This window comes from Jaculus jaculus, chromosome 7, assembly GCF_020740685.1.
Source record: "Jaculus jaculus isolate mJacJac1 chromosome 7, mJacJac1.mat.Y.cur, whole genome shotgun sequence".
Classification (NCBI taxonomy): domain Eukaryota; kingdom Metazoa; phylum Chordata; class Mammalia; order Rodentia; family Dipodidae; genus Jaculus; species Jaculus jaculus.
In genome coordinates, this window is record NC_059108.1 from 112,097,797 (window position 1) to 112,104,200 (window position 6,404).

Here is a 6,404-nt window from a genome sequence, read left to right on the forward strand (position 1 = left end):
TCTCCAGGACGCACAAAAGGCAGATGCACAAGGGGGCGCATCTGGAGTTCGTATGCAGTGGTTGAAGGCCCTGCGTGTCCATTCTCTCCCTCTCTTTCTTTCTCTCTCTCTGCCTCTTTCTCTGTATCAAATAAATAAATAAATAAAATATATTATTACAAAGAAAAGAAACGTACTCAGACCCTACAGGGGTAGGTGGCACACAGCGACGACTCAGAAGCCATGCAGCTGGGCTGCTGTGCTTTCTTGTTTTTCTCAGTAACCTGGTATTTGGTCGCTGAATTGTTAAGGCTTTCTTCCAGCAAGATGCTCAGAAAAACATCTGCTTCTATCTTCTTCCCCCATTGCCCTCTGGCACAGAAGCTCCAAGTTCATTAGAGTTGAGGTGTGCAAGGTTTTAAGTATGACCAGACACTGGCACGGAATTCACTTTTTTGATGGGATCAACATCTGGAAGAATTTGTCTATGTAAATGTGTAATTGCCTTAAAGTTACCATTTTCTTGTATCTTTAGTTTTCTAGGCCAAGTGAAATTACCATTTTATTTAAGTGTAAGGAAGTGACTAAAAGAACACACAAAGCCAGGCGTGGTGGCACAGGCCTTTAATCCCAGCACTCGGGAGGCAGAGGTAGGAGGATTGCCGTGAGTTCAAGGCCACCCTGAGACTACAGAGTGAATTCCAGATTAGTCTGAGCTAGAGTGAGACCCTACCTCAAAAAAAAAAACTCAAATAAATAAATACAAACAAAAAAACCTAAGAGCATAGAATTGCCTTGATTTAATCATTAGACTGTGTTCAACCTTAATCGATTAATTCATTTTTTAATTTCAAAATATAGTCTTACTTTAGCACAGGCCTTAATCCAAAATTCAGGAGGCTAAGGCAGAAGAGAGTTTGAAGCCAGCCTGAGCTATATAGTGAAACCCTGTTTCTAAACAAAATAAAAATAAGCTAGTTCAATTTTGAAATATGTACTAAGGTGCTGCAGAGATGGTCCAGTGGTTAAGGCACTTGCCTGCAAAACCTAAGCACCCAGGTTCAGTTCCCCAGTACCCACATAAAGCCATATGCACAAAGTGGCACATGCATCTGAAGTTTGTTTGCAGTGGCTGGAGGCTTTGGTGTGCCCTTTCTCTTCCTAACCCGCCCCCTTCTGTTTGCAAATAAAGAAAATATTTTTAAAAATTGAAATATGTTGTAAATTCTAGAGGAAAAAATTCCCACGTTTTTTGTTGTCCCTTATTTATCAGATCTACTTCCTTGCTTTTCTATAAATTGAAACCAAATATATATAGTAACCAATGAAAAATAGACTTACTTCCTTTAAAGTACAATGGCAACACAACTCAAATACATGTAAAACTCATTATATGGATATTGACAGAATATTTCCTTATAAACTTAAACTTCAGTAATACATAATAAAAAGACAGTGCATATTAACAAGATGGTGAATGTCTGTGAGTGAAAAACTCATAGTTGATTATAACTGTTGACTCATTTTTTTTATCTTATGCAAACATATTTTATTGCTGTGCAAGATTGCCCTCTTGTGTTTTACCTAGTTAAATCATCTTCAATTGTATTGATTTAATATTGTTTCAAACTTTCCCATCTAAAATCACTTTGCTACTACATGAACTTCAAAGCCACATAGATCAGAAGTTAATGTTAATAGTGTCATGTATTCCCTTACATGCCTAATCTCTTTTATAAAACACTATGGCCAAATATTAAGAAGCAGAGTCAGATATATAGAGAGATATATAGAGAAATAGATATATAGAGAGAAATTTCAAATAATGTCAAAGAATTCTACTGATACTAAATTCCCATATAACCAAGTTATGGAAGATACAGACAATTAGTCTATTAGTATTGATCTATCTTAAAATCCTGAGTCAAAGCCGGGCGTGGTGGCGCACGCCTTTAATCCCAGCACTCGGGAGGCAGAGGTAGGAGGATCTCCATGAGTTCAAGGCCACCCTGAGACTACATAGTGAATTCCAGGTCAGCCTGGACCAGAGTGAGACCCTACCTTGAAAAACAAAAACAAAAACAAAAACAAACAAACAAAAAATCCTGAGTCAAGTGTTCACTTTGCCAGCACATATACTAAAATTGGTACAATACAGAGATTAGCATGGCCTCTGTGCAAGGGTGACAAGCAAATTCATGAAGTGTTCCAGATATTTTTTTCTCTCTCTCCCTCTTTCTCTGTCACTCTCAAATAAATAAAAATAATTTTAAAAAAATCCTGAGTCCATTTCTCCCTTTGGCTTACTTACATACTACGTATGTCTGAAGACAAGCACCAGCAGTCTGTTATTTTGATTTTTTCCCCCTTGTGTACTCAAGTATTCACATTTTCCTATTAATGTTGCCTAATTCAAACAGGTACTTATGTGTTGTTAATAGAAATGTAAATTTGGCACACACAACACCCCACCCAACAAAAAAGAAATTGTGATTCTGGGCATCTAACTCAGGACTTTGGGCATGCTAAGCAAATATTCCACCACTGAGCCATATCCTCTTAGTTTTTTGAGATGGGGTCTCACTATGAAGTCCAGCTCAACCTGCCTTTACTTTCTAAGTGCTGGGATTACAGGTGTATATCATGACATCCAGCTGGTACTGCCCTCTTTTGAAATCAAGGTATTTATAAGTACTATGAATCTTAAAATAAAATTTTGTTTTCTTTTATTTCTTTCTTTGTTTTTATTGTTTTCTTTTTTGAGGTAGTTACTCACTGTAGCTTAGGCTGATCTGGAATTCACTATGAAGTCTCAGGGAGGCCTCGAACTCAGGGTGATCCTCCAACCTCTGCCTCCCAAGTGCTGGGATTAAAGGCGTGAGCCACCATGCCCAGCGAAATAAAAGATTTTTATATTTGCTTCTAGGAATTCTTTTTTTTTTTCAATTTTTTTATTAACAACTTCCATGATTATAAAAAAATATCCCATGGTAATGCCCTTCCTCCCCCCATTTTCCCCTTTGAAACTCCATTTTCCATCATATACCCTCCCCCTATCAATCAGTTTCTCTTTTATTTTGATGTCATGATCTTTTCCTCCTATTATGATGATCTTGTGTAGGTAGTGTCAGGCACTGTGAGGTCATGGATACCCAGGCCATTTTGTTCCTGGAGGAGCATGTTGTATGGAGTCCTACCCTTCCTTTGGCTCTTACATTCTTTCCGCCACCTCTTTTGCAATAGACCCTGAGCCTTGGAAGGTATGATAGAGATATTGCAGTACTGAGCATTCTGGCCACTTCTTTCCAGCACCATGAGGCCTTCTGAGTCATCCCAAAGTCACTGCCATCTGAAAAGAGAATATTATCTACCAAAAGTGAGAGTAGCAATAATGTATGTGTATGAACATTAAGAGAAGTGCTTACTGGGCAGTTTGTTAAGCATAGTATATACATTTAGCCAGACGGCAGCAGATGTTACACCCCTAGGGCTCATGACTACCCCTGTTTTAAGTTTTCAGTATTGGGGATGTATTCCCTCCTATGGAGTTGGCCTCCAGTCCAATTAGAGGGAAGTTGATTTCCACCATGACAGATGTGCCATTATTACACCCATTGGGTCATTTGGTCTGACTGGCCAAATAAGGCTTACAGTGTCCACTGTTGCGTATCTTCACTGGTGATTTCTTTTCCTCTCATTGAACTACATGCAGAATGACTTCTTCCAGCTTTCTGTCAGCTGGTCTACATGGAGGAGGTTATCAGCTCAATTCCAGCAGGATTTCCAAGTATCCTTGCAGTCCAAGTATGTGGAGTCTTCAGCAATAGGGTCTTGCCATCTATTCCTGGTGGGAAACCAAGGGCCTTGGCAATGGCTTGTAATGTTTTGGGGGCATCAGGGACCTCCCTAGCCAACAACTCACTGGAAGGTATCCCATCCCTGGCACTGAAGATTTTCTAGCAACAATCTATGGCTTCTGAGTGTTCCATTGTCCAAAAAAGTTGTTTTCCATATAATTTATTTTGATTAGCCCTCCCTGCACCTTTCCTTTACTCAGTCTCTTCCCCTGACCTCACTTGGTATTACATATATGTAAGTAGAAGAATAATGGGGGTCAAAAGGCCCAAAGTGAGGAATTCTTTTTTACAAACAAATTATTTCTTTATTTGTGAAAGATTGTGGTGGGGGGGAGACACATGGGTGCACTAGAGCCTTTTGTCCCTACAAATGAAATCCAGATGCATGCATCACATTGTGCACCCGGCTTTATGTGGGCACTGGAGAGTCAAACCTGGGCTTGCAGGCTTTGCAAGCAAGTGCCTTTAACCACAAAACCAGCTCCCTAGCTCCAAGAATTATCTCCATAGCACAATCTTAAGGTCTCTTAAAATTTTATCCCCAGACTATTCATAATAGCATTATTTGCAGAACAAACATTGGTAATAATTTATACATGTTCCTGTGTTGAATTGGATCGCAATACAATCATACAATGATAAAATTTTATTGTATATTTAAAATAAGATGAGCTTTGGGCTGGAGAGATGGCTTAGCGGTTAAGCGCTTGCCTGTGAAGCCTAAGGACCCTGGTTCGAGGCTCGATTCTCCAGGACCCATGTTAGCCAGATGCACAAGGGGGCATACGCTTCTAGAGTTCGTTTGCAGTGGCTGGAAGCCCTGGCACACCCATTCTCTTTCTCTCTCTCTCTCTCTCTCTCTCTCTCTCTCTCTGTCACTGTCAAATAAATAAATATAAATAAACAAAAAAAAACTTTTTAAAATGAGCTTTTACTGTTATGATGTTAAGTTTAGAAAAGTCAGGAAATAAGCGTGTGCTTGTGTCACAGTGCCTTCAAAACAGTCCTTCTGAAAATATACCCAAAGACTAAAATGGAGGGTTGGGGGTACTTTAGTGAGAGACTCTTGCCTAACATGTCTCAAACCCTGACTTTGACCCACAGTATAGCAAAACAACAAAAACATAAAATAGGATACTTCAAAATATTAACAGTGGTTGTTTGGTGGTAATCATGATAGGTGAATTTCCCTCTATTTTCACTTCTGTGTATTTCTCATTGTTTGATATCCAACATGTATTTGTGTTTCAGTCAGGGGAGGGCAATCCACATTCCTAATATTGGTAGAATTGAGCTAATGAACCTTTTTACACCGTAATGGATTTGGTGCTGGACATGCTAAGAGACTTCAGGCTATAGCACCTCACTGAACGAAGGTAGGAAAATAGAGAAACTGTATCACTAAAAACCAAAGGTTCAGGTTGGAGAGATAGTTTAATGGCTAAGGCATTTGCCTACAAAGCCAAAGGACCCAGGTTCAATTCCCCAACATAAGCCAGATGCACAAAGTGGCATATGCATCTGGAGCTCATTTGTACTGGCTGGAGGCCCTGGCATGCCCACTCTTTCTCTCTCTGTGTCTCTCACCATATAGATATGTAATGGATTCCTTCCCCAATCACACAAAACAGCAAATAAAGTTAACAACCATTACTGAGTGATTATGCATGTTAGGTGGTTAGATGAGGTAATGGAATGAAAGATCATCACCAAGCACCAAGCATCACCTCAGCCATTTTGTAGGCCCTCCTCAGGTGGTGGGTAGCTAAGGAGCCCTAAGTTTTTCAATTATTTCTAACTTTATCTCCCATCAGCACAGCCAACCCCCATCCATTTTCTAGACCGCAGCAAGAGTGATCTCAAAAGGCTAGTCCTTAACAGATTCCCAATGCCCACTGGGATCAGTTTGAAACTGCTCGTGGTGGACAAGGCCCTCAGTGACCTAGTTTCTGCTTACCCAGCTTGTTAAGCTCCTTTCCTGCCGTCCAGGCATTGTAATATTCACCAGACTTGCTTCTGATGTCCTGTTAGGTTAAAACAAGCTCAGCCTTATCTTGAATCTAATTCTTGATCACTCTCTTAAGTTTCTGACTAAAATGGTGCTTGTGTTGAAACCTTAGTGGTCCCTGCTATATGCATCCTTTCTAGTACAACTTGTTCTCTTGTAGCCCTTTCTGGATGTTCTTAAAGCATCTGCAGTGCTGGGAATGAAACCCAGGTCCTCAAGCCTCCTTGACTAGTACTCTACCACTGACCCATGTCCCCAGTCTTAAGCCTCTGCTTTAACTGTTCTTCTCTGTAGGCTCCTAGAGGACAAGGACGAAGTCTTCCCTTCTCTCCTTGGTGCCTACAGTGTCTAGCAGCAAAGCTACAGATGCTTATTGAATGAAGGAATAGGTGAGTGAGCAAATGAGAGAACACAATCTTATAGGACCGATGTTATGAGCATGTAAGGACCAGCATATGGTCCAGGGCCAGTTTAGGATAAACAAGTTTGTTGTGAGAGTAAAAATGCAAAGTCAAACCTTGTAAGCAAAACTAAGACTAAGCTGTGTGCGGTGACATAGT

The 6,404-nt window shown here is 40.2% G+C and overlaps 1 non-coding gene across 1 annotated transcript; it reads left to right on the forward strand.

Moving 5' to 3' along the window:
- The first annotated feature begins 2,093 nt into the window (after positions 1-2,093).
- On the forward strand, positions 2,094-2,197 carry LOC123462505. Its single transcript, XR_006638320.1, has one exon. It is a non-coding gene; the product is annotated as a U6 spliceosomal RNA (small nuclear RNA).
- The last annotated feature ends 4,207 nt before the right edge of the window (positions 2,198-6,404 follow it).